Source organism: Podarcis gaigeae, assembly GCF_964106915.1.
Source record: "Podarcis gaigeae genome assembly, chromosome: 3".
Lineage (NCBI taxonomy): Eukaryota > Metazoa > Chordata > Lepidosauria > Squamata > Lacertidae > Podarcis > Podarcis gaigeae.
This window is the reverse complement of record NC_139680.1, coordinates 51574541-51602523: the sequence shown is the minus strand read 5'-3', so window position 1 is coordinate 51602523 and position 27983 is coordinate 51574541. Positions and strand designations below refer to the sequence as shown.

Below are 27983 nucleotides of genomic sequence, written 5' to 3'. Positions count from 1 at the left end.
GAAAACAGTAGGACTTACTTCTGAGTAAACATGTATACGATTACAGTGCTAGAATCCGAGCAAATTCTTTGAACTTTTGACAAATAGCAAAAGATTATTGGGAGAAGGCTGTGATAGTTAAAGATATCTTCCCCAACCAATATGAAACTTTGTAGTATCTGTGTGCCCTGGGTATGCTTTTCTGAAACCCTCCTCTCATACATGAAGTACCCTGCTTGCGTTTTCATTTTCCTTGTGGCTCTTGGTGAAGTTGTGTGATTGCCTCATCATATGCTTAGCTAGCAATTTAAGCCTGCCATGCAACCGCAAAACTGACAGAAGCAAATTGAGCCAAAGCTTGATTAAATGCAGGTTGTGCTGTGAGCTAGGTAGGTTACACATGAAGCAATTCCACAACTTTTCAGATTTTGCAGGTGTATTTATCCTATATTCTTGATGTACCAATACAGTGGTGCCCCGCAAGATGAATGCCTCGCAAGACGAAAAACCCACAAGACGAAAGGGTTTTCCGTTTGCGAGTTGCTTCGCAAGACGAATTTCCCTATGGGCTTGCTTCGCAAGAAGAAAGCCCATAGGGAAATCTCCGGGGACCTCTTTTAAATGCTGGCGGTGGGGAGCAAAGCCTTCCCCCCCCCCTCCGGCCTTCAGAAGAGGTCCAGGAAGGCCGGCAGGGGCTGAAAGGCTTTGCTCCCCACCGCCAGCATTTTAAAAGCGGTCCGCTTCCCGCTATCCCGGACAGCTTTTGAAGGCAGACGGGGGGGAGCAAAAACTTTTGTCCCCCGCCGGCCTTCAGGACCTCTTCTGAAGGCCGGCGGGGGGCAAAAGTCTTTGCTCCCCCCTGCCTGCCTTCCCGGGAGAGCGGAGAAGCGCGTTTCTCCACTTTCCCGGACGGCTTTTGATTTTCAATGCATTCCTATGGGAAACCGTGCTTCGCAAGACGAAAAACTCGCAAGACGAAAAGACTTGCGGAACGAATTAATTTCGTCTTGTGAGGCACCACTGTACTGTACGTTGACTCTTCCTGTAACTGGCATGATAACTTTGAAATTCCTTGAGGATACAGGGCATAAATTAAATGAATTAATAAATAACATAATATGCTAATTGGATAGAGATGTTGGGTACCAGATGCAGGCAACTCCCCATTTGCACACATTTGAGGCACGTAGAACTGATACGCGCACTGTTTTCAGCACTGGAAGGGGGGGGCCTTACGTGCGTCCTGCCAACTCGTGCGGTGCTTTGGAATTCAACCCCTTTGCAAACAGGGAGTTGCCTGTATGCTGCTTTGAGTGGTTATTTGATTCTCTTTGGGTACTATGGGAAGCCACTGAATGCGTTTCTAAAGTTATCATTTAGTCTAAAACTAGTTTTAAAATATTATAAGCCATGTGGCACTAGTATGTGGTTCAGAGCCTGTTTCTAGATCAAAAAGCTGTGTTTTGCTCTTGCTGAGTAGACCAGTGCATTTGCTTATATATAAAAATGTCCTTGTCTTTTCTGCTCAGCATTTGTCCTGTGAAATAGATCTGTGTGAATGCTAAAACAGCTTCCAAATGGAAGTGAGACTTATAGGCAAGCTAAATGACACAGTTTAGAGTATCTGATGTTTCTATAAATATATAGGAGGGAAAGTATAGCTTGAAAAAGTTAAGAACTTCAAAGGGCTGACTTTATACTTTTCAGAGGCAACTGTAGCTTTGGATAAAATAGAAAGAAAGGAATCAATACTTGTAATTGCATGGATGGAGTTAAAAATATCTTTGGAGGTTAGAAAGTTGTTAACATGACAGTTGCATTTATGCTACAAATCTTTCCCCAGAGCCTATAATCATACCAGAAGTTACTGTAGATCTATATGGCTTTGCATTTTAACATAATCTTCAAAAGTAGAATAAATTTGCACGAGTTTTGGATTTCCTCAGCAGCAAATGTGGTGAATTAATTTTCAGTCAAGGAACCTCCAGTTCAGTTCTGAAATGTATAACTCTGGAAATTATCAATTGCTTGTTTCCTTTTTCTTCCAGGAGAAGATTAAGAAACCACCTTTCATTCTCGTTTTTGAAGGAAATGAATTGAGAATCATTTCAAATTATCAGTGATTAAGAACATTCTCTATAAACTTGTTTGTACTATCAAAAACCTATCTTGTTTTAAAATACAGTAGTACCTCTGGTTAAGTACTTAATTCGTTCCGGAGGTCCTTTCTTAACCTGAAACTGTACTTAACCCGAAGCACAACTTTAGCTAATGGGGCCTCCTGCTGCTGCCGCGCCGCCGGAGCACGATTTCTGTTCTCATCCTGAAGCAAAGTTCCTAACCCGAGGTAATATTTCTGGGTTAGCAGAGTCTGTAACCTGAAGGGTATGTAACCTGAAGCGTATGTAACCCGAGGTACCACTGTATATCCTATTGCTGTGGGTTCTAATAAGCCATAAGTTTGAGACAGTAAACCAATAGTGAAAACCAAAGGCTATCAACCAGAAATCTTTTTAAATACAGGCAGGATAGGCAAGCAAAGGGTACAGAGATTTTAAAAAATTTAGTAAGCTGGATTTTTTAACCAGGTAAGAAAAATCCTAAATACAGCCCTTTGTCTTCATTTGCCTTCTGCAAATCTCTTTTGATCTCCAGTGTTGTATGGGGTCTTGCAAAGGGATGTGCAGAGCATCCAGAGATCCACCTGTCCCACATTCTTTTTCAGTACTTCCTCTGACATGTGTTTTGGAATACGACAGCCAAACTCAGATTTGTGTGCACTTATGCGCCTGAGATTTAGGAAGAGCAATGTGTATTGTTATAAATGGATTCTAAATAGGAGTCATAATGCATCTGTATACAGCTTAAAAAATTCTGTGCTAACTGCAAACTAGAATGGATTTAATTGAAAACTTATTAATTCATTCATAATTTCAATTTTAAAAAATAGCAAGCCTGAAAAGACTTTTACTAGTAGGGCTTTTGGAGGATTAGGCAATTGAGGGGATTTACTACTAAACTGATGACTCTTTTTTGCTTTTATAAGTTTTCTCCTCTGGGCAGCACTTTCTAAGTGTTACCTATTACAGCCGGGTGAATGAAATCAACAATCTGAAAGAAGCACTAAGCAACTGCATTAGAGTTCATTCTTGGAAACGTTCACCTATATCACACAGTACTTCCAGGAAGGAAGGCACTGCCTTTACACTGTAGTTACCTTACACTTTAATTTTTTTCAACATCAGGAAAAAGAGGAGACCTTCCTGGAACTATTTCCAATGAGATGAAGTAGAAAGCTTTATGCCTTGTCATCAGTAAAGAACACACAGTAAGGCATCCATCAACACAGTGGCCTGGTTCACACGTCACAGTAAGCCAAGTCATGGCTTATCAGGACTGTGTGAATCTTCTGGAGATTAGGTTGCCCCCACTTTGTTTCTTGCTGGTCTTTTTAGCTTAGCGTGATACAGCAGCTGTATCATCCAGATCAGGGATTATGGTTAAACTCTCTCTTCCTTAGCTATGATCTGGAACCAAGAATAAAACTAGTGCTCTTTCCTTCATGTACCACTTCAGTGCTTTATTTCTAGCTTGTATTAAGCCAAAGTTCCCTCTTATGTCAGAACAAGACACTTTGGCTTAAGGTGTGTTATATTAACATATGACATTAAGCTGGATATGACATTAAGCTAGAATTCCTTGGTTGGACATAATGGGGTAACTGTCTTAATACAATCCAGAAATGAAGTGTCACATTGGTATGAAAGAGGAGAAAAACTCATCCCTGGCATTTGTTCTGGCTTCATAATCATGGTTTATGAAACCCGGAATGATCATCTACATCATGCCATTGTATCTGAATAGCTAAACCATGGTTTGCAAATGTCCAGAAACCAGAAACCATGATTTGAAATGGATTTGTAAACCATGGTTTGCAGTACATCTGTATTGATTAGAACATGATTGTGATTATTGCTCCAAAAACCTCCTTAATGTAGAGATAGAAGTGTTCAAGCAGGCAGAAACCAAAAGCTCACACTGTTGTTTCCTGAGCACAATCTGTTTAGCACTGTGGTTACACTTGCAGGTTGTGGCGCTTCAGCTCTTTGCACCTCTCCTCTGTTCAGAACAGAAGGGAGGGAGGGTAGCCAGTCCTGGCATCCAATGAAAAGCATGCATGTTAAGGGGTGATTGTATAATGTATGAGAGACTGAGCCACTGCAAATAAGAAGAGCAAACAGTGTTTTATGCATTTTAGATTTTAAGGGAGTATTTACTGAGACCTTTCAAGAGATACTGGTCAGGACGCTGCTGGCCGCTCTGGAGGGCACCAGGTTGGTAAAAGTTTCCTTGTGAATTCATAGTAACACCTGGGCAAGATATATTCGATGTAGCCTTTGAGTTTGTGTGTGGGTTTAGGATTTTCTGGATAGTTTATCGAATTATGCTTTACAGGAGGGTTGACAGGGAAGAAGGACCAAAGCACAGCTAGACTAGTAGTGGTAGTGATGCATGTCTTGTTAACTTTTATTTGTGTGGTCGTTTCCTCCTGTTTGTAACTGTACAGTGGTACCTCGGGTTAAGAACTTAATTCCTTCTGGAGGTCCGTTCTTAACCTGAAACTGTTCTTAACCTGAGGTACCACTTTAGCTAATGGGGCCTCCCACTGCCGCCACGCCACACGATTTCTGTTCTCATCCTGAAGCAAAGTTCTTAACCCGAGGTACTATTTTTGGGTTAGTGAAGTCTATAACCTGAAGCGTCTGTAACCCAAGGTACCACTGTATATAGTATTTTCTACTCTTTGGCGTACTTTCAAAGAGAAGTGGAAGAATGTCTATTCTAGTGGCATTTGACCAATACAAAAGGGTTAATAAAAGCTAAAGAATACACCCTGAATCTAATTGAGATCTCTGGTGTACTTGAACTTCCTGATTATCTTGCTTCCCTCATTATGTTATTTTAGAAAAAATTCTGTAAATAAGAAAAAAAACATGCCTGTTTTCTCTGTGCTGGATGTAGAAACAGCATTAATAACACAAGCTTGAACAAAATAATAGGCATTGAAATGCTGATTTCAAGAACAAGACATAATGAGAGTGAAGGAAGCTGTGCATTACTTCTTGTGTGAGCTCTGTGTGTGAAAGGAAGGCATTTTATAGGTCTTATCATTGTGAAACATCAGAATGGTTTATTGCAACGTCCTTGTGTGTTGATGATTTTGTGTCAGTTATAGATAAAATGATGAATAGAAAACCATGTAGGTGTGTGTGTGTGTCTCTTGGCTGCTCTTGCACACATGTATGTATACAAGAAATGTATGAAAATGGTTTCCCAGACACCATTGAGGCCCAGACATATATAGGTGCAGAGATGAATGTGCTTTTAGACCTCTGGTGTACATTATATTGGTGTTCATTCTATGGTCTTTGTTAGCTTTGATTGTGGCAGAGGTGTGAACCGATTTATTTGGTCAGGTTATATTTCCTCCCTTTCCTTTTCCTCCGTCGCTGGGCACCTCCAGACTGTGTCACTGTTTCCTGCTGAAATTCAATCACAGTCCATCAAATAGAGGCTACACAATTAGAATTGATTTGGAACTATTTTGCAAGAAATTTACTTCTCAAAATCAGATTTTTTGCAATAAGAAAAGTACAGTAACAGTGAAAGGCCCTGAAAAGTGTGGGATAACATTTGCTGAACTCCCTGCACACAAATCAGAACAAATCCTCAATAAAGAGCTAGTGTCCTCTTATTTTCATGCAAACAAATTAGTATGAATTTTTAATAAGCAGGTTGCCTGGAAGTACCTCCTCTCTAACTTTTTGTCCTACTTTAAATGCCTCATTTTGTGTTATCCCTTTGCCTACATATTAAATCCTAACAACCCTTCCCAGAGTTGGGGAAAGAACTATTCAGCATGAAATATAGATCTGGTACAGCATAGCTTTCATAGGGACCCAAGTACATGCATGCAGTTCAGGAAACTAGGTATAGTGACAGCACCAGTTAAACAAAGGTTGATGTTTGAAGCTGGAAGGAAGCTAGGAGCAGCATCTGGTGCTTTGAGGAGCCAAGGAGGGACCTCCTACACTTTTAATTTAATACAAATTAAGGCATTTGATTGAAATAGGTCAGCACTTACTCGTCTTGGTTTATTGGTTCATTACTTGTATAGAAGATTGGATAAAATAAAATGAAATGTAGATATGAATGAATAACCCTGTAAAAATCAAATATTCAAAAAAGAAACTCATGGCGAGCAGATTTTAAAATGAATTGCAGAAATTGCTTGAGCAGAGTGTTGTCTTGAGCAAAGTCTGTCTTGTTGATCTCCAAAAACTCATTTTCATTTACCTGGGCTGTTTCTACATATGTTACTACATGCATGCATGTATGGAAGTAATTTCCACAGGTATTCTGAAATCTCATGTAATGCTGAAGCAGAGAACTCAGTAGCACTTGGTTGTAACAGAAGAGCAGGGAAGCCATTCGCTCCTTTCCTTCTATGGAGAGACCTTCTGAGACCATCCACAAGCTCCTTTAGCACCCTTGGGTTAAGCTCATCAGACCCTGGAAATTTGAATTCATTTAAAGTAGCTAGGTGTTCCCTTACTACCTATTTTTCCTGTCTTGGGCTGCAGCACCCTCCTTACATTGTTTATTCTATTATCACAAGGTTGGGTACCGCTTTCCTTTTGGGTGAAGATAAGAGACAAAGTAGGTGTTGAGCAGTTCTGCCTTCTCTCTGTCACCCAATAGCATTTCTCCATCTTCTCCACTGGGAATTACTTTCCCAGGGCATTTCAATCACAGTGTTGTGTTTGAGAGATGTTGAAATAACAATGTATTTTACCCCTGTTATATGGGGATAAAATAGAGCTGCAGGTTTAACATATCAGATTTGGACCCAAATAAAGAATTGAATCAAAACAACACAGATCAGGATGCTCTCAAACACGGCAGATACAAGGCAAATCTTGTGGTCACTGCTCACCCCTATTAAATACTTCTGAATTGTGGCTACCCTTCTACTCTATCAAATCCCAGAGTGCTCTCCTCTGAGCTCTTTGCAATTGTTTAGAATATCTTGCCAGACTTCTAATGTCAAAGCAAAGTAGAACAAGGCTGACATTTGAAGCACATGGTGGCATTTTCTCTCCTCCTGTGGTGTGATGTAGCTATCTATTGCTCAAGTTCAAAAAGGAGACATTAGCGTTACAAGAATGGCTTTGTGTAAGACTTTTTTTAAAAAAACCAGTTCAGTTTTTAAAATATGGCTTATTTTTTTAAGCGCAGTTCCTTTAAAAATGAAATAAAAATGTTTTCTTATAACTAATAGTGTTATGAAGGAGTCTTAATCCAGGCTTGCACCTGCAGGCTGTTTTTGTTTTGTTTTTTAACAATGCTCTCTTGGTTAGACCTTTTCTTTTTTTACTATATTAGGGTGGGGAATTCTTTTCAGCCTGGTGGTTATATGCTCTCAGCAGGAGCCTTGCAAGAGCTGCATGTTGGTAGAGGCAGAGGCAGAAATGGGTGTAACAATGGATGTGGCTCTTAACTTTGTACAGTGGGCTTCATCCCAGCCATGCAAAAGTTGGAAATTTCTACACACTCACATCCACACACTGTCAATCGAGGCAAGCGGGAAGCATTATCACAGCTCCAGTCACCCAAGGGCACTCAAGGAGGATGCGGAGGAGAGAGTGAGTGAGGGGTGTGGCCTGGGAATAAGACATGTGGCTTGGGAAGGAGATGTGGCCTAGGGAGTCCTGAGGGCCAGATAGAGACACCTGAAGTGCCGCCTTCATGTCTGGGCCTCAGGTTCCCCACTATGTGCAATCAGGTATTGGAATTGGCATTGGTTATCATAGCTATCATTCTTATTTACGTTTCACCTAACACTTGAACGAACACAACTTTCTCATGCGCCTCTGTTTTACTCCTCACTTTGTCCTGATACTTTGAAGATTGTTTGCTCAGCTTTGCATTTTATAACTGGTTTTACCTACCTAATAGCCATAGTCGACAAGGAATTCCACAAAGTAAAGTGAGTGGACTGGTAAAGTGAGGAATGCTTAGCTCTGCCCATCTCACTTGAGTGTTTGTGCTTGGTAGTCAGCTGTTTACATCCTCTAGTTTTCAAGGAGTTGTATATCATTGCAAGGTGAATAATGTGAACAGAACTTGCAAGATTTTCTCACACTATATCTGTGGTGTCTTGTCCCTTTATTCCTTGCCATCAGATATCTTTAAGATGAGGACATAATATGATGGAGAGTAGGATGCTAATGTTTGGACCCTCACACCTGTCCATAAGGCCTGACACACAGTGGAAACAACAGGTGTGATTTTCTCTCATCTCCTCCCTTCAGATATGGCAGCACATTCCTTAGTGTTTGATTTGCTCTGCAAAGGTAGATAATGTATATAGCACCGGTCAGCCTAAAGTGTTGTCATTGCCTTGCTTTGACCGGTGCTGCCTTGGCTGACAGTAGTCAGCTGTGTTCATTAGACCCATTGTCAGGCCCATCCCAATGGAACAGTGGTGGGGACCCTCAGATCCACAGGCCAAACTTGGCTTGACAGGACTTCAGATTTGGCCCACAAGGCCATGTTCATCAAACCATGCCCATAGAGATGCAGCTGCCGGTGCACATTTGGGTTCACTCCTGGTTGCGTATTTGCAATGGAAAGCAGAATTCAACTGATGATAGGCAGTAGAGCAGAAGTCTGCTGGATGTCCCTACTTTGGGACTTCAGAGCATCCAGTCACCTGTTGTTATTTTGATGTCAAGTGATCAACAGGTAGGTACACCTGCACACATGCTAAAATTGGTCTGTGGAGCCAAAAGGGTTCTCCAACGCTGCAGTAGAAGGAACACAGGATGGAAGTTGTCTTTAAGCCACTGCCCTCTCTGCCAAGAAAAATAGGCTTTCCCCAAGGTGGGCTACACAGCACGGCAGTTAAGAAGCAATGTGCAGTTGGTTATGCCAGTGGAGAGGAGGACACCTCAAACAGGCTGAGGAAGGAGCAGAAATGTAGGTTTCCATAAAATTTTGAATGGAAATTTTGCATATGGTACTGTACTTTGCATCAGAATGTTTTCAGTTTGCACTGGAAAATGCCCTAGAGACTCATTTATTTTGAAATGTTTCTTTTACTTTTAATATTGTATTTTGCAATGGGCATTCATTTATTATTAATAGTGAACTCAGAAAATGGAAAATTTTGCTTTTCCAGAAAGTTTTCTGCAGCTGAAAATAGGGTGATTAGGAACAGACACGTAGTGTCACAAGAGAAGATGGGGGCTTGCAGGAGATCATCAGAGTCCAGATTGGGTGACTCTCTGCAACCATTTTAAATCAGCTATGGCAGGAAAACTGTTGAAGCCAGTTTTGTCTTCACAGTGTGTATCAGAAGTTCTAGATAAAGCCTCTCTTACACAAAGAGGCTACCAAACCACTACAAAACCAAGAGAAGTCTGTTGTTATGCTGCTTCAGCTGTAAGTTAACATTTCCTGTATTCAGTACAGCTATCTGTATTCGACCACATTGTTGGTTGGAGTGGTACACACCATTATACTGATTTCCTGTGTTGCTTTTCTAATTCCTTCTAATCCCGTTTTTAGTTCGCTAGAGCTGTGTCAGGATAGATTCTAACAGCAATATTTTATGCACGCCACAATCATCATGGTTTTTTGGCAATCTCTTCATTCACTCACCAAAAGTTGTTGTCCTTTAACATGGTTGGGCAAAACAGCTGCTTTTCTAATGGGAAGAAAGTGAAGCAAAGATTTGACCACTTCGAATTACCCTACTCCAAGTTACCTATAGCTAGCTATGGCTAAGGGTTACATTAACACCAAGCTTAGGCATTACAGGCAGTGACTGTTTTAGGCACATTGTGCCAAACCTGGAAGGGACCCAAAAGCGTCACAGGGCAGGAGCATAGCAGGAACAAAATGGGGGGTTTACAGGGTTTTTTAATGGTGCTTCAAATATACATGATTTCACTTAAACACGGAGTGCCTTGGAACGTAACCATCACATAAATTAAGAGTTGCCTGTATTGTTAATTCTAAACAGTGTTAGTTATGTCTAAGTTCATTGTCAACATAACTTTACCCAGAATTAAGATGAATAAGGAGACAATTCATGTTCAGGAGCAATATGTGGATTGGCTCCTGATCTTGACTCTTCCTGTCTTATTTGCTGTCCTGTTACTTCTCTGTTTGCTATAAACTTTAAAAAAGGTAAAGGGACCCCTGACCATTAGGTCCAGTCGTGACCGACTCTGGGGTTGCAGCACTCATCTCGCTTTATTGGCCGAGGGAGCCGGCGTACAGCTTCCAGGTCATGTGGCCGGGGCATGACTAAGCCACTTCTGGCGAACCAAAGCAGTGCACGGAAACGCCGTTTACCTTCCCGCAGGAGTGGTACCTATTTATCTAATTGCACTTTGATGTGCTTTCAAACTGCTAGGTTGGCAGGAGCAGGGACCGAGCAATGGGAGCTCACCCCGTCGCGGGGATTCGAACCGCCAACCTTCTGATCGGCAAGTCCTAGGCTCTGTGGTTTAACCCACAGCGCCACCTGCATCCCTCGCCATAAACTTTACACCTCATTAAAGAATTCCTAAGTTTCTGATTCCTAGTTGGCAAGTAAAACTTCAAAATATGGAACATGTCAGTAAATTCAAAGTAACAAAAATAAACAGTTTAGCAGACACAGAATAAATTCAGCATTACAAAAAACAAACAAGAAAGCAAACCACCACTAGACTTAAGCATATAGATGAAGTATATATATGAAGCAGTCGATGGCATCATTGGAACAGTCCCCAACAACTGGCAATCAGACCCAAGCCTGCTTCAAACTGTATGGCCCCGTCTTGGACTTTCTTTCTTGGAGTGTTGGGGAAAATTGACGGAATGTCGGAATGTCAGAAAATACTTTATGTATACAAGCTAATATTTATTTCTTATCAATCATATATAGCCTTGTACATACAACTACTAAGTTGTTATATTTGTGCATCCTATGCCGCACTGTTTATTTCCTAGCAAAATTTGAATTTTAAAACAAACAACCTTATTTACCAAGACAGTAATTTGCCAGTTGTGCCATTTAGAGTTATGCCGCAGAGGGGTAACAATTAACACATTGTAGAGAAGAGTGGGGATGTAGTCTATGTTACATAGAAGGTCTATAACAGAAACCTATTGAGTACATTTTTAAAGTACTACAGTGCCAGGAAGTGCCAAAGGATATTTGGACACATGAAAATGCGTCCAGCTGCTTAGAGAAGAAAAAGACCCTGGTAGGATTGTATTTTGTCCATTAGGCATCTGTCAGCAAGTAGACACTATGAATCCAATATTACTATGACATTAAAAAAGCAACCAATAAGTTTTATAGATTTGTTTCACAGTGTTAATTGCATTTTTACTGCATGATCCTTTGCATGTCTAACTGGAAGTAAGCCACACTGAGTTTTCAAGTAACTGCGCTTAGTGTTGCTGCCATAGAAAAGTAATCTCTCTCAGGCAATATTTCTTTTCATGCCGTTGAGCTCTAGACTAAGAATAGGATTGCTATGAAAAATGAACGGTTTGAACAGCTGGGACTCACAGTTGCTTGCTCTGACACTTTTCCTTTTCTTTTTTTGGAGAGAGTATGTGAGGGACGAATCTTCAAACACAATGTTGATGCTGGCTCCCTATAGGGAATTTAGCTATTGAGAATCCATTTTGTGGAACATTTGCTACATGTCAGCATTCTGGACTTCAGAGTAAATATTGTAGCTCCCCAAGGTTTCCTTCCTCTGAAGCAAGGCCTGAAATAAAATTACATTAACAAATGAAAACCTTTTGTGTGTCATCATTACTTACAGCTATATGTCCAATACATGCAAGGGAAATAAATATCTGAAAAGCACACAATATGCATTCCCAAAACTTGAGCTTTGATGGCCCTTTACACTAAAGCCATTTAACTAGGAAGGCCCTAGGACTTGTCTGTGTACACAGAATATTCTCTCATGGGCACAAAAGGCTTTTCAGGGCTGCGGTACAAATAAGAAGAATTGGATCGGGCAGTGGCATGCTGAGGCATGTCAACAAAATGTATGTTCTGTGTAGACAGTGAAGGAAGCTGTGTAGAAAGCTTCAATGAAAGAAAATTGTAAATCCCAGTGTGTAGGGATGCCATGTGTGATAATCACATGGCTATGGTGGGAAGGTAAAGGGAGTTTCTGTGTGCTTTGGCTTCCGTCACGGTGTTCTGTTGCACCAGAAGCGGTTTAGACATGCTGGCCACATGACCTGGAAAGCTGTCTGCAGACAAACACCTGCTCCCTCAGCCTGAAAGTGAGATGAGCGTTGCAGCCCCATAGTCACCTTTGACTGGACTTAACCGTCCAGGGGTCCTTTACCTTTACCTATTTACCTATTTTACTTTATGCAAGATTTACAGGAGCCAGTAAACTGCATGCAGTTGTGTCTTTGCAGGCACAACACGTATGTGCACAAGGTGTAGTAGGCCGATATTCAGTCATCACGTACTATGTGTGGGTTTTAACACTCTTTCCTGCGCCGAATTGTTTTCCAGACAGGAAATGTATCACATTGTGACAGAGCACTCATGCGAACCACAAACACTCTTGAGTCTAGACCGATGAAAAACATCAACCTAGCAAGAAGTAAGAAGCCAGCCATGGGCCCAGTAAGTGCATGAATTGTCTTGGATCCAAATGTGAATTGCAGTCCACAAAAATTTCTAATGCTGATTGTAAATGTAAGTAGATTACTGTATTCTTTGAATTACAATTCTAAAATATTGGATAAATATATGTTATCCTTGAAAGCAACAGGAATTTTGGACTTGGAACATGGACAGATATTTTGCTCTTATGTTTCTTAAGCACTCAATATTTTAAGGAATGGTAGGGTGTAGTTCAGTCTTGACCATGGGGTGGCTCATGGTAACACTGCTACAAATAACGTGAAATGCAATTCTTAAATCTACCTGCTTAGCTTAAATCTACTACTTGTGGACATGCTTTAGCCCTGATACTCAGTGGTGTAGATGAGGAAAGGTGGTTCTAATGAACTACTGTGAAGCACAGCTCTGTAAATGGGCTTCCTAAAATAATATCAGAAAAGCCTTCTGTTTCAATCAGGCTGCTTGTCTGACATCAGAAGGGAAGGGGAAGAACACATGATATGCCTGCAAAATGCCCTAGGTTCAGTTCCCAGGATCCCCAGTTAGAAGGATCACAGATACCAGCCTGGGAAAGACTTGACCCAAGACCTTGGAGAGGTGATACCAATTAGAACAGACAGTACAGTGGAGGATGGAACAATGGTCAGAGTTGGTGTAATGAACTTCATACCTTCAATTCATGATTCTGAAATTCAACAAAGCTCATCTTGTTTGTTTTAAAAAAAGCAAAATCCTCAGAATGAAATCACACTTAAATAACAGTAAAGCTCTAATAACAAGGCCAGTGGAAGTGATGATATTCCAGCTGAACTATTATTTAAAATTTTAAACGATGATGCTGTTAAGGTGCTACACTCGATATGCCAGCAAGTTTGGAAAACTCAGCAGTGGCCAGAGGATTGGAGAAGATCAGTCTACATCCCAATCCCAAAGAAGGGCAGTGCCAAAGAATGCTCCAACTACCGCACAATTGCACTCATTTCACACGCTAGCAAGGTTATGCTTAAAATTCTACAAGGAAGGCTCAAGCAGTATGTTGACCAAGAACTCCCAGAAGTGCAAGCTGGATTTCGAAGGGGCAGAGGAACCAGAGACCAAATTGCAAACATGCGCTGGATTATGGAGAAAGCTAGAGAGTTCCAGAAAGACATCTACTTTTGCTTCATTGACTATGCAAAAGCCTTTGACTGTGTCGACCACAGCAAACTATGGCAAGTTCTTAAAGAAATGGGAGTGCCTGATCACCTCATCTGTCTCCTGAGAAATCTCTATGTGGGACAAGAAGCTACAGTTAGAACTGGATATGGAACAACTGATTGGTTCAAAATTAGGAAAGGAGTACGGCAAGGCTGTATATTGTCTCCCTGCTTATTTTACTTATATGCAGAATTCATCATGCGAAAGGCTGGGCTGGATGAATCCCAAGCCGGAATTAAGATTGCTGGAAGAAATATCAACAACCTCAGATATGCAGATGACACAACCTTGATGGCAGAAAGTGAGGAGTAATTAAAGAACCTTTTAATGAGGGTGAAAGAAGAGAGCGCAAAATATGGTCTGAAGCTCAACATCAAAAAAACGAAGATCATGGCCACTGGTCCCATCACCTCCTGGCAAACAGAAGGGGAAGAAATGGAGGCAGTGAGAGATTTTACTTTCTTGGGCTCCATGATCACTGCAGATGGTGACAGCAGTCACGAAATTAAAAGACGCCTGCTCCTTGGGAGAAAGGCGATGGCAAACCTAGACAGTATCTTAAAAAGCAGAGACATCACCTTGCCAACAAAGGTCCGTATAGTTAAAGCCATGGTTTTCCCAGTAGTGATGTATGGAAGTGAGAGCTGGACCATAAAGAAGGCTGATCACCGAAGAATTGATGCTTTTGAATTATGGTGCTGGAGGAGACTCTTGAGAGTCCCATGGACTGCAAGAAGATCAAACATATCCATTCTTAAGGAAATCAGCCCTGAGTGCTCTTGGAAGGACAGATCCTGAAGCTGAGACTCCAATACTTTGGCCACCTAGTGAGAAGAGAAAACTCCCTGGAAAAGACCCTGATGTTGGGAAAGATGGAGGGCAAAAGGAGAAGGGGACGACAGAGGACGAGATGGTTGGACGGTGTTCTCGAAGCTACAAACATGAGTCTGACCAAACTGCGGGAGGCAGTGGAAGACAGGAGTGCCTGGCGTGCTCTGGCCCATGAGGTCACAAAGAGTCGGACACGACTAAACGACTAAACAACAAAGCTCCAAGTAAAGTTACAGGGTAAACAGCGTTTCCGTGCTCTGTGGCTTCCGTCACGGTGTTCTGTTGCACCAGAAGCAATTTAGTCATGCTGGCCACATGACCTGGAAAGCTGTCTGCAGACAAACGCCTGCTCCCTCGGCCTGAAAGCAAGATGAGCACCGCACCCCATAATCGCCTTTAACCGTTCAGGGGTCCTTTACCTTTTACCTTATAATTCATGCAAATAATATAGTGGTTTTTAAGAAATTGAAAGGCCAAACAACATATTAATCAGAAAAAGGCTGAATTGAAATACATGCCAAGAGAAAGTGGACGCAGTAAGTGTCTCTAGTACATCCCATAGCCTGAGAGGAACCACCAGGAAGGACCATTGTCTGAAGGAAAGGGTACTCTTAACAGGACCACCTCTAATGATCTTAAAGTGTATGGAGAGATGGTGGTTCTTAAGATAGCCTGGTACTAAATGATGTAGATGTTAATAGTAAATAAATACCATCATTTCTGCAGTGTTTGAGAACCAGAATAGATATTGAGAACAGAATGTAATATGTTTCCAGTGGCCGCTCTGTATTGCAACATCTGAACACAATAAAAAGTTACTATACCTTGGTCTGAGCCTATGTTTGTGATCTAGCAACTGGAGTCTTGTAACTCTAGCAGCCCCAGTGCATCTTCGGAGCTCTGCTTCTGCGATTCTTTTTTGAACAAAATACAAAGGCTTCTGCTGTTCTTTCCTACATGAAGAAAAATGCTTGGCTTGTGAGGTAGATAATTTCTTTACACACAAACACACGAGAGAGAGAGAGAGAGAGAGAGAGAGAGAGGGAGAGAGAGAGAGAGAGACTCTGTACAAAAACAGAAAGTCCTTTTAAATTTGATTAAATCCTTAGTAGATTTAAGGGAATGAAATGGCCTGCATTTAAATTTTTTGAATTAGTATGTGCAAGTGGACAATGATGTTCTTCTGCTCTTGGAAAGTGATTTGTACTGAGCACTTGATCTGTGGACCATATGAACTGTGTGGCTGATAGTAGTAACTGCAGTAGATACTGCAGCAAAATATTATTTCCCTGATTAGAACACAACAGAGAGAGTCCTAAGCAATCAGCTCTGAAATGAAAAATAATTGATAATAGTGTGCAAGCATAAGAATGCTGCTGTGTTCAGCACAGTTTTGCTGGAAACACAGTGAGATTCTGTGTCTGCTGGTGGCAGAATATGTGTAATGGAACAAGAACTTGTAAGTTGTAAGTTATTGGGATTCAAAAGAGTTTTCAAGTTGTGAAATGTGATTCCTTAAAAAGGGCAGTCACCAAGTATGGTTCAAGCTATAAACAACTCACTCTATTGACATAAGTTCATTCATTGAAAGAATCCTATAAATGGGTTTTTTGTTCCCATCTGCAAAATGCTTGGTATGTGTCTGCCTCATAGTATGTGCCTGTTTCAGTGTGAGCTCTTGCCTCCTCAAGGGCAAGCGGGGAAGACTATATAGTGAATTACTTGTAATGCAGTTAGCTTAGCTATCTTGTAAGGAGTTATAATTTCTAGGTTCGACTTTCACATAAGGCATACTATAAATTTAAACAAATGAATTAACACTCTTGACAGTTAATTTTCAGCTGTTTTGGAATAACATCAATCCTTGATCTCGTCTCGGTTTCAATATTTGTTGTGGTTGGAGGAGGGGGGGACCAGCAGCTAAAACGATTTTAAAGAGAAAGCAGGTTTTGTTGACTTGTGTTTCTTTCATTCAGTGTAAAGAGATGATATCTGAATAAAAGTGGAACTTGCAATGAATTCTTTAGTGTGCCACAATGGCTGATCGGCATTCTGTGACCCCTGAGCATGCTTTCAATTTGCTCTAAGTCTGTACACAGTTTGTGACAAGTTTAGAAGGCAACTGTCTTCCTGTTAACTTTGGTAGCCTCCTGGATTCCTGGCCTACTATATTTATTTAACTTTTTTTGTATTATGCTAGAACTTTTTATATCCAAGGAATTATTAAAACTTTCATTCTCATAAATGATAAAACACTCTTTCTAACTGGAGGGAAACAGTACTTTAAGAAAGTTGAACACAGTGTGAGAGAAGCATTGTTTCTCATGGTATACATCCTCATTTATTTTGACCTGCTGCCATCTTCGGCCCAACTTGTTCTGCAGATTTAAAAAAAACTACCAAAAAGTTGTGACCAAATAGAACAGTGGGATAAGTATACATGCCACAGGCAGTAATACTTTTCCCATCCCAATTTCAGCACTCATAAGAGGGAGAAAAAACACCATACTCTGTCTGCCGTTTATAATATGCAATTTAGAAAGCTCTAAAAACAGCAACAAAACAGTTCATCTCAAATCTAATGAATACAAATATCTTCTGCAGCCTAAGCATAGCCCCTTGCTTGAATGTTTTGTTGTTTTAATTTCTTAATAAGACCACTGAATTTAAATGCTTAAATATTAGCAATTTTTTTACAGATTGAATTGTTCAGATTTGCAAGGCACAGCTAGGAGGTAACAGTGGCAATTAGGGGAGCTACTTGAGGCATGCCTAAAGGCTTGTGTGTCCTGCAGGACTTTCTTGGAAAAGCAACATCCATCATGCTGTAGCATAAACTGATTCTGAAGCACTATTGACCTTCAAAAGTGGTGTAGCATGTAGTATGTGAGACTGATGTTGTGGGCCCCAGGCACAGTAAAGCAATGGGTGGTGGGCCAAGGCATGGTGAAATTGCAAATAAACAGAGGATAACCACTTGGAATATAAAACAGGCCACAACTTTCTTGATTACAGGCACATGCCTTGGGTGTGTATCCTGGCTCAAATTGCCTGTCTGCTGCTTTATTGTTTGACAGGCTTAACCGAGCTTAAGGGTTGCCCTATGATGTACATCAAATCAGGGCAATCCCGCCAAATATTGGTGATGCTGTGGCCCTTCAGCGCCCATCTGGGTGTCTGGACAGACGCACCCCCACCCTGGATTCCTTTAACACAGGGGTCTGCAACCTTTAAGACAAAAAGAGCCACTTGGACCCGTTTCCGAAGGGAAAAAAAGCTGGGAGCCGCAAAACCATTTAGACATTTAAAACAAATATATCTCCGGAGCCGCGATCTGACAGCGGGCGGGAAGGTGACGTCAGGACGGTGCATGACTAACGCACGCACCGCCCCCATGCAACGTCACAGCCAGTACAGCGCCCGCCACAGTGGGGAGTGTAGGGGTGCACAATGCGCCTCCTCCCCTCGCTAGTATCCGCCCCGGAGCCACGGCAAAGGTGTAAAAGAGCCACATGCGGCTCCGGAGCCGCGGGTTGCAGACCCCTGCTTTAACAGGATACATTGATTTCTTGGACCGGGGCGGGGGGGGGTGTGCTCCCAGCCCACCATCCATACAGACTAAGGATCCAACCTAATACTTTATCCACCACACAAGTTAGTCCTTTCCCACTGACTCACTGCCAAACCAATTGCATCTTCAACCAATCCCTGCTGCTATTACACACATTGAGCAGCTAGCCCTCATTTCTCCCTGCAGAAAGTGCACCCCAGTGGGTCTGTATAGAGCCCCATTGTCAAATCTAATGCCAAGGTGACAAATCACCAGACCCTAGAGTGCCAACACTGCGCGCTGCACTACCCTGTTCATTTTCTTCCAAGTGTGATTGACTTGTGCAGGCTTCAAAGCACCGCTCCCGTTCTGCCATTCCAACAGTTCTGACCACATAATTGTCATTACAGTTATGATCGGGGCATCTGGGGAGCCCATCACTGCAATGCGCAACATCAGCCAAGGCAGCAGGCTATCCCATGTCATACCCCTTAGGCCAAATCATGTAGTATGGGCCCAGGCATTCAGACCAAGATGTTGGCCCCATGGTGTCCAATGCACAATGCTGTGAACGCAGATCCACACACACACCCCTGGTGGCCTAGAGACTTCCTCTGCCACTGAGACTTTCTTGCCGACTCCTACATACTTGCAACTGTCTATGACTGGAAGCCGTAGTGCTACCTAGAGTGAGAAGGATACTATAAAACATGCCTGGTATTTTCATGTGTTTCTGGCAGTATCTATGGTACTTTGAAGCCACTTAAGAGAAGGTTGGATAGACATTTCTTCTATTTATTTTAAGGCCATGATTCAGTAGTGTGCTTCTGTTCATTTGCAGGCCATATTTCATCCACGACCAGTTCCTCACCACTTAATTATATGATACAGTTGTGTTTGTCACTTCATCTCAAACATGATCTACTTTATTATGAAATGTTTATCATTGCAATTCTTAGATGTGTTAAGATATGTATATGTCTTTGTTTTTCAAGGGTGCATTTTTGTCATATGAAAACTATCCTACATGATAGCACCTGACATCTACCTAAAACAAGGAAAGCAGTTTGTCTTGCTATCTTGATTTCACCACTGTAACATTTTGCATTGTCAGGAGAAAGATCTGGCTTGTCTAGACTTGCTGTATATAGTAATATTGTTGTGATGTTACAGTTTGCTGATGCTTGGGGAAAGAGATAATTTCCATCAGAAGATTCCTGGTTGCTGTGTTTGGAGTCACCCTACTGATTCTACCTTTCAGTTTGGGCTTTTTTCATATTATAGAACCTTAATTATTGTTTTAAAGCAAGAATGGAAAACCTGTGGCCCTCCAGATGCTGCCAGACTTCCATCATTCCTGGCCATGCTCTATGCTACTGGTGGGAGTTGTAGTTCAGTAATATCCGGAGAGGTTAGCCATCCCTGTTTCAATTGTACATCAAGTTTTATTTTAATGTGAGCTGGGTTTTTGTATTGCTTTGTCATTCTCTCTGGAATCCTTTGGAATTAAGGGCAATCTAAAGATCTAATAAATAATAATAGGTATTATCATTATCTAAAGTAACATATATATGTTTGAATCATAAAGGGCCCAAGCCTTTCCAGTTCTACTAAGCATCTTTCATAGTTATGATTACTGTTGGTGCCCTCTAGGTGGAAAATTCCTTTTGTATTTGTATTGGATTTGAACTTGTTATTATGTATGCAATTGTTTATATATTTTTAATTGTTTTGCAAAATCACTTTGAAATGCTTCATAGGAAATGATTCATAAATGAAACAAATAATCACAATAATATAATAATACCATTTTGGGGAACAAATATTGATCTCTCCTTATCAGTGCTTCTTCTGGACTGTTTTTAGCTGCATAAAATGAGTAGCAACATAACAGCAAGAACTGAGAACTGTATTCCCAGAGATAGCTTGTGAATTTCCCCCACACACAAAGCACTAAAGGTGGCTAACAATAAAAACATAACATAGATAATATAATTACAAATTAGAGCACTCACTTGCATCATCATTTGGTAGCAATACAAATGATTTACAATACATGATAATAGAAATAATATTAGGGAATGCTTCAACTTGATTAATATTCCAAATCCAGAGTTTGGGAGTGAGGAGGAAGGGGGCAGAGGAACTTAATGAGCTAGAGTTGCTTCATAGAATCATGGAATTGTAGAGTTGGAAGGGACCCTGAGGACCATGTGTCAGAGTTGCTTAAATCAGATTCAGTGGCCTTCAGCGTTTCATGGTTTCGGTTTTCCATTCCAGATTTAATAAACCATACTTTTTTAAGCTGGGAAGAACTATTCTGGTTAATTTACCAACATTAAACCAGGGTTCCACATTTTGAGGGGAGAGGGGGAGATGTGAGCCCTGTGCGTGTTCCTGGTTTCATAAACCATGGTTTATGATGCCTGGAGCATTACATCTGAACCAATATCTTCTGCATTAGCATGGCCCAGACTTGCAAACAAAAATATCTTGGGACCACTGTAAGGGCTGTCTCTTGGAATCTGAATATATCATATTGTATTCGGCTTTTCTTCAAATTAGTTCCATTTTTTAAAATTGAAAAAAGGTGAGGTTATCTAACCAATTTCATTGGCAGTTATGGCAAGCATTTTTCTTTTGCAAAAGCTGAGCTACTGTGTAGCTAACAAGCTAATTAACATAAGCAAGATAATTCTTTGCAGATTTATTAGAGTTTCTGAGCAGAGCAGGAAGAAGTCAGAGGGAAATAAGAAATTCCAGTAATTATTGTTTTCTGCTTTGCATAATGTGATCTGAATGAAATCAAGTAATAAAACATCTCATTTATCTTTAGACTTTCCTTTCACTGTGGTTTGGGGGTAGAAGGATTCTAGGTCAGGGGGAAATATACCGGTACTTGTTGCCTTGGTTTTCAAATCTATTAGACATGGGAAAATTCTTTCTCCTTAGTGTTTATAGCTGGGGAGCGGTGGACAGTAGAAATGCACACGTTGAGGCTTTGGCTCGTAATATATATTTATTTATCTGAGTTTTCTATCTACTTCAGTACTGATCTGTCACAAAATACAGTCTGAAATAGTAATCTGGCCTCCCAAAAATAAGTGAATCAGCATCAGTCTGTAAGAATACACTACTTATTGTTTATTCTGTACATACACCACAGCTCTTTTCATACTTAATTTATGTACCCACTCTATAGTTTGCTGAACAAATCAGATATCACTCCATTGGTTTGTCAGAATAATCTTTTTTTAAAAAAACTAGTCTTGCTACTAGTTCAGAAAACACAAGTCCAATATGGTAGGGGATGAACATCCCTGAATACAGTGGGTTTTGTTTCTGAGCATAACCATGCATAGGATTGTGTCGCATGTTCTTAAGTTACAACAACATAATTTGTTGATCACTGTTTTGGGGTACTTGAAACAAAAATCAAGTACAAAAATAAAAGATTTCTACTTCATTCTTACAAAGCAAAGCCTCTAGGAGCATGTGATTCAACCATAGCCAACATATTATTTAAACACAACCATAATACATTTTAAAAAATCAAAATAAAACAGTGCAGCAGAAAAAGAATGGCTTAGATTTGAAGAAGAAAAAATACACAAATAGAAGCTCATGGGAGGGTTTTTTCCTTTCCCTCTGAATACCCTCCCCTTTGTGCTGTGAAAAGGTTCCTGAACAGCATGAGAATGGCATGGGGAGCTGGTGTTGGAAGAAGGAATTACCCAAAATCAGACAGAGGCATTTTGCATGAGGGAAACTCTCATTTTGCACAATTCAAAAATTCACTTTGCGATTCTTAGGATGCAAACAATTGCAAGTCAAGTTAAAACACACTGTAAAAGCCAGCAACAAAAAGATCTGCCCCCACCCCAAGAGTCTTTACCTGATACCCAGAAGATGCTGGAAAACCTCCCTAGGGAGAGAGTGTCACAGGCAGGGCAGCTGTCACAGGTTACAACCTGCCTAACATCTAAAGAGGGACCCAAAGACTAGCCTCCAAGGAGAATCTTAATTGCAGGGCATGCTAATGTCAGATGAAGTCATATTGTGTGTGTGTGTGTGTGTGTGTATCATTAAAACATAGATAATAGAACTCTTTTTACATATGCCATTCAAAATATATTTTAAAAACTCCCCTGTGAAGCACTCTTGCCACTCATGCAGAGACTCGGTTTTATTTATGTATGTATTTATCTTGTATATTTATGTATTTACATTCATATCCTGCCTTTCTTTCGTCATGGAACGCAAGGTGGAAATACATGTGGTTCCCAGGCAATCTCTCATCCAAGCACTGACCAGACAGAGGCAGTGACCTCACATGCCTTCATTCAGACCATACCCTGAGATATATAAAGACCACTATAACTCTTGCCTCCCCAACATCTGCCCTGGGTACTCAGCAGCTGCAGCTCTCCTCACACTCTAGATTGTATCATGAATGTTCACTTCAAGGAAACGCCAGGACTGCCTCGTGGCTTCTATGGAACCACCCACACTTTCCTTGAGATGTGTTATTTGGTGTAATAAGCTGATTTACTGATTTTTGTGATGAATTTTGTACTTTCGGCTTGGGTTTTTGTTGTCGGTCTTATGCTGTTCGCTGCCATATTTTTTTCTTAATGTCAGCAATACATTTTTCCAGGGGAGGGGGAAATAAATAAGGCACTTTTCAGAGTAACAGTATTTCATGTAGGGGCTTAAGGAAAATGCAGTTCCTGAATTGCTTTATTGTGTATCTCAAGAGAACCTCTCCTTGAAATGAATAGTTGAGCTGTGGCAGAGCATATGTGGAGTGGGCATGGGTGAGAAAAGACCCATACTGACCTCTAATGAAGCCGGTCTATAGCCTGGTTCACAGCTCAAATTAAACTACAGTTTGAAACAAACAATGGTTTAATGTGAATAAGAAGCTTGCTAGTACACGGTGTACAGGTGTCCCCATGGTGCTCCTTCTGCACTGCTGCTGTTTCCGTATCATAAACAAACCAAACCAAACCAAACCTGGGCTGCTGGGTTGATTCTTCCCCAACAAACTACATGTGGTAACCAAGGGTTGTTCTTGACTCACCACTCAAGGCTTGGTTGGGTAAAGCAAACCATAAGCCTAGGTTGAGATGACACAACTCTGCCAGATGACACAGACAAGGGGTCAGCAAACTTTTTCAGCAGGGGGCTGGTCCACTGTCCCTCAGACCTTGTGGGGGGCCGGACTATATTTTGGGGGGGAAATGAACCAATTCCTATGCCCCACAAATAACCCCGAGATGCATATTAAATAAAAGGACACATTCTACTCATATAAAAACATGCTGATTGCTGGATTGTCCATGGGCCAGATTTAGAAGGTGATTGGGCCGCATCCGGCCCCCGAGCCTTAGTTTTCCTACCCATGACACAGACACTCTGCTTTGCTTCATGGCAGGAGCAGGAGGTGCGCCCTGGGAACAAGTACTCTCCTAATTCACATTAAAGCATAGTTGATTTAAACCTATGTTTAATTAATGGGATGTGTGAACTGGGCCTTTGTGTAGGCCAAGCAGGATTATGCCTTCAGTCTTTAGTCATGAGTAGCTTAAACACAATTGTTATCCTTCTCTCAATGCTGAGGAAACAGTTTTGAACTAACCGTAGAGAATGTACTGTACCTCTGTTCTCTTCCTTAATCTTCAGGCATTCAATGGCATTGTACCTTATTCTCCAACCACTCCAAGATCTTGCTTGCTCTGTTTCTCAGATCTTATACTACCACAAGACACAGGCTCTTCTTTTCCCCAATGATTATTACCCTAAAAATTGTTCTGACAGCGCTGCTTGTCTGCACTGCAAGCTGTTCTGTTTTTGTATATAGCCTAAGGAAAGAACTCAAGTAGCTGCCATGAAAAAATTAGTGAACTTTAGAGAAATAGTGGCACCTGTCCATTTTACCGTTCTTCTTACAGTGCCCAAGTTATGCCATGTCTGTTTGTATGGCCTTCAGTAACTGGAAAATTGTGTCCAGTTATGATCATGGACTTATTGTATTGCTTATTTGTGATTTTGTATAACGATAAAGGGTAAACCCGTTGCAGCAAACGGTTGCAGCAACTTTACAGAAAGATACACTTGCAGCAGTAACAATTTGCTGAGTGTGGGAAAGCAATTTGCAGACTTCCATTCTTACAACTACTTTGTTGCATATGATTGAGACACTTTATTGCTATGTGAAACACCAACATGCCAATAATTGAGCAAGTCTGAAGGAATTAATGGTATTTATTGTAACACTTTCCCTTGCTGGATGGGGCCTATTAACAATATGTGAAAATTCCAATTATGTCGGCATTGTAATTTTGAAGGGTACATTACTTTTGGTTTTATCACAGACCATATGTTTTGTTAATAACGCTCAATCTCAAGTATACCTTTTACAAAGAGGAAAAATCAATACTGTGAAAGAAAGATTGGACAATGCCTTCATCCACTGGTTCTGCTCTCTTGGCTGTTGGTAACTCCATATTGGCATTTTTAAAAAATTGAAAAACAGGTCAACTCCCTGTGTTGGTGTTATGCTCCAGTCCCATCATTGGTGTACAGCCCGATCCAAAGATTGTTATAAAAGGAGTTTTGTTAGAAACACCAGAGTTGTTCGGCACTGTGTAAGTAAATAATGATGGAAGTACCGGTACATAACTGAGCAATTCCCTCTTTTGTTGCAGGTCCAGTCTTACAGAAGCCCTTGAAAAAATGTGGTGAATAAAAACTTGCTCTGTTTACAGGGGGGAAATTCTGGTAAGCAACTCTATATCTTACGCTTTTGTAGTTGTGCCCATTAAATTGTTTCAACTGTTCTGCTTTAATTTCTACTTAGATAGGAAACCTATAATTTTACAAAGCTGGTTACTGGTGTGGGCAGTATTTTCCTCCTTTTCTATTTTCCTTTATTTTAGTTTTGCATGAAGACTTTTGGGTTATAATGAGAAGTCTTGAAAGAAATCAAGCTGAGCCTTGAGGCAAGGAATGCACTAGACAGTTTAATTTCTGAAACAGCTTAAACTTATTGTGCTGTGGCTTTTATAAAGTACTTAAAAGCCTTGGAGCTAAAATCTAAGGGAGGGATATTATAAAGGTTTGCCTTAAAAAAGAAATTTCTGATGGCATCATGCAAACTAGTATTATGGTTCTGATAGAACTATTTTTAAAAGGTTGATATAAATGATGTTGTAACAGTGTGGAGACTGACATACCGCATCTGTTTCTTATCTCTTGTACCATGTCTTTTTTTATAGAGGACTGATTTTGTATAATGTTAACTCCTTGTTATATCAGACAATGACATAAAACTCCCTAGAGATGATCCATGCAGATTTCTCATTGGAGGATAGGACTTCCCGTATAATTCAACTTTTTGTCCATCAGTGTGCTGACTGAAATTAGTAACTCTTGTTAGAGGCTTGGAAAGAGGTGGAAGATATTAGTGCCTAAACAATTGGGTTTTTTCCCCTCCTACCCCTCTCCCTGGACAGAAGAGTAATAAATCTATGTGTAGATGGTAATTGCCAGTCATCAGAGTGTTCTTTTGAATACTTTATAAAAGGGGTGCCATATTTCAGCAAAATCGTCCGTATCAGTTGCCATCATTCAGGGCATGGACTCTCTTAGTTTTTCAGATAAAGCAATGTCCATACGTTCTGTTTCCATTGTGTGATGTGTAGATGATCCAGTCCTTTCCAATTTTTTATTTATATTTTTTGCTATAAGCAATCATGCTGCTACCAGAAGAAAAGTTCCTTGTGCAATAATTTGAGTGATTTAAAAAATGTTAATAAACCTAGGCATGGGTTGCATTGTACATTGTGATTCATACTTTTGCTTATTTCTGTAAATAACCTTTTCCCAAATGGCTGCACAAATTCCCATGTCCATCACATATGGAAAGTCATGCCAATTACCTTGCATCACCTCCAACATGCTGAAGAGGATGTTTTCTCTATATAGCTGAGTCTTATAAGTGTTAAATGCCATGTATCTATTAACTAAAAAATAGCCCAAGGGGGACAAAAACCACAGGCACCACTTTGCTCTCTCTTCTACCCTTTTGCTGTCTGCTTAGCAGGACTTTGGAGATCTTACATCCTCTGCCATCAGTTTTCACCCTACACAACCGTTCAGTAGGATTGCTCTGCAAAAGCAACATACATTCATTTCCATATTACTAAGCGTGGCATACTAGTGCCTTGACATAATTATGTGATTTATTTAAATATATTTATGGCTTTTCTGTACGCTCATATGCACAACCTCAACAGTAAGGATGCGGCCTCAGTGAGAAAACTACACATTGCTTGCTGACTAAAAGATCTCTCCAGGTTTTTCTTTTAATCTCTTTGGCACATGAATTATGAAAACAGCATTGGAGCTTGGTGTGATTTTTAAAAAAATGAACAACACATGATGAAATATTTTTATAGGGTTGCTTATTAATCAGGTTGCTGAGCTCAAATTAAGACAGAAGCCTGGGAAAGTATCCCAGCTGACCAGTGACAGGAACTGGAATAATGATGCTCCTGTGCTAGGTTAAAAAAAAATATGCCCAGGAGGACTTTCATCATAGCTATTTAAAAAGAAGCATCTGTTCTATGTATGTATAGCACTTGGACTTAGGATGTGTTCCTGTGTATTGTCTCATTTCTCAAAGATTATTTGGTTCTGATGGTAGTACTGAAGAAAGATAATTATGGGTAAGATAGTTGTGGTCATTGATAGGATTTGTTCATATAAACCATAAGGTAGAAAAGCTTATCTAGTATGAGTTTGGTGCAAAGTTTTATATTAATACTGTTTCAAAGGGTGATTCTGCATTCTTTCTAATGCCTATTCAGTATTTAAAATACTATGAATAGGAACAAAAATACTTACTCAATGTAGCATTTTATTTATAATAAACATTTGGTATCTTAACCCTCCATCAGTATAGCATCTGTAGCCAATTACCAGAGCCATTTTCAAAATGAAGGCCCCCAAAATGAAGCAGGGGAAAACCATAGCACAATAGTAAGGCATGTGTTTTGCAAGGCAGAAGTCCCTAGGTTCAGTCTCTGGCATCTCCAGCTATAAACACTGGGTGGGTAGTAATGTGAATGCTTCTGCCTGAGGGTCGAATCAGATGCAACATTCAATGTGTGATTAAATTTAATATGTCCAGTTATTTTATTGTAAATAACATTAATAGGGGAGGAGGGAAGACCAGGATTGGGGCCGTGGAACATGGGGAAGGAGGACAAGCCTTTCCCCCCTTACCATGAACCTTATGAAGAAGCACCCCCTTGAAGCCGTTGGTTAGCCCCAAAAAGGAAGCTGTCACTGGCATGTTGGCAGATGTCTGTGTTCTAGGATTCAGCTGCTTTCTGACAGTGATCTGGAGCTCAGTGTGCCCAACTTTATGAGTGGTGGTCACCTAAATTTTACTCAGACCAGATCCATTTTAATTAATGCCCCTAAGTTATGTTCTAGGTACACAGTATGTTAACACATACATTCATGCTGAGACTTCGCTGTCAAGAGTGGCTCAGGATTGTATGTCCATCATGACATGTCCCAACTATATTTCATGCCACCCACATTATGGGGCAAACTCTGGACTTCTCATCTTTATCTCTCCTTCTTTTAAAGCTCTCACTTTGTGAAAAACTTTGATTTTAAAGCCAA

General features: G+C 40.6%; 1 protein-coding gene across 26 annotated transcripts in view; it reads left to right on the top strand.

Annotated features, from left to right (window-relative positions):
* Window positions 1–27983, top strand: part of FYN (FYN proto-oncogene, Src family tyrosine kinase) — a 109079-nt gene that overhangs the window by 27560 nt on the left and 53536 nt on the right. For 20 of the 26 annotated variants that reach the window (XM_083731322.1, XM_083731333.1, XM_083731331.1 and 17 more), the window contains one exon: window positions 24995–25067. The exons of 2 other annotated variants lie outside the window; for them this stretch is intronic. The gene's annotated coding sequence lies outside the window, so the exon portion shown is untranslated. Of the gene's footprint in view, window positions 1–4201; window positions 4314–24994; window positions 25068–27983 lie in introns of those variants that run through there. 4 more of the 26 variants (XM_083731337.1, XM_083731335.1, XM_083731347.1 and 1 more) reach the window with 4 other exon arrangements.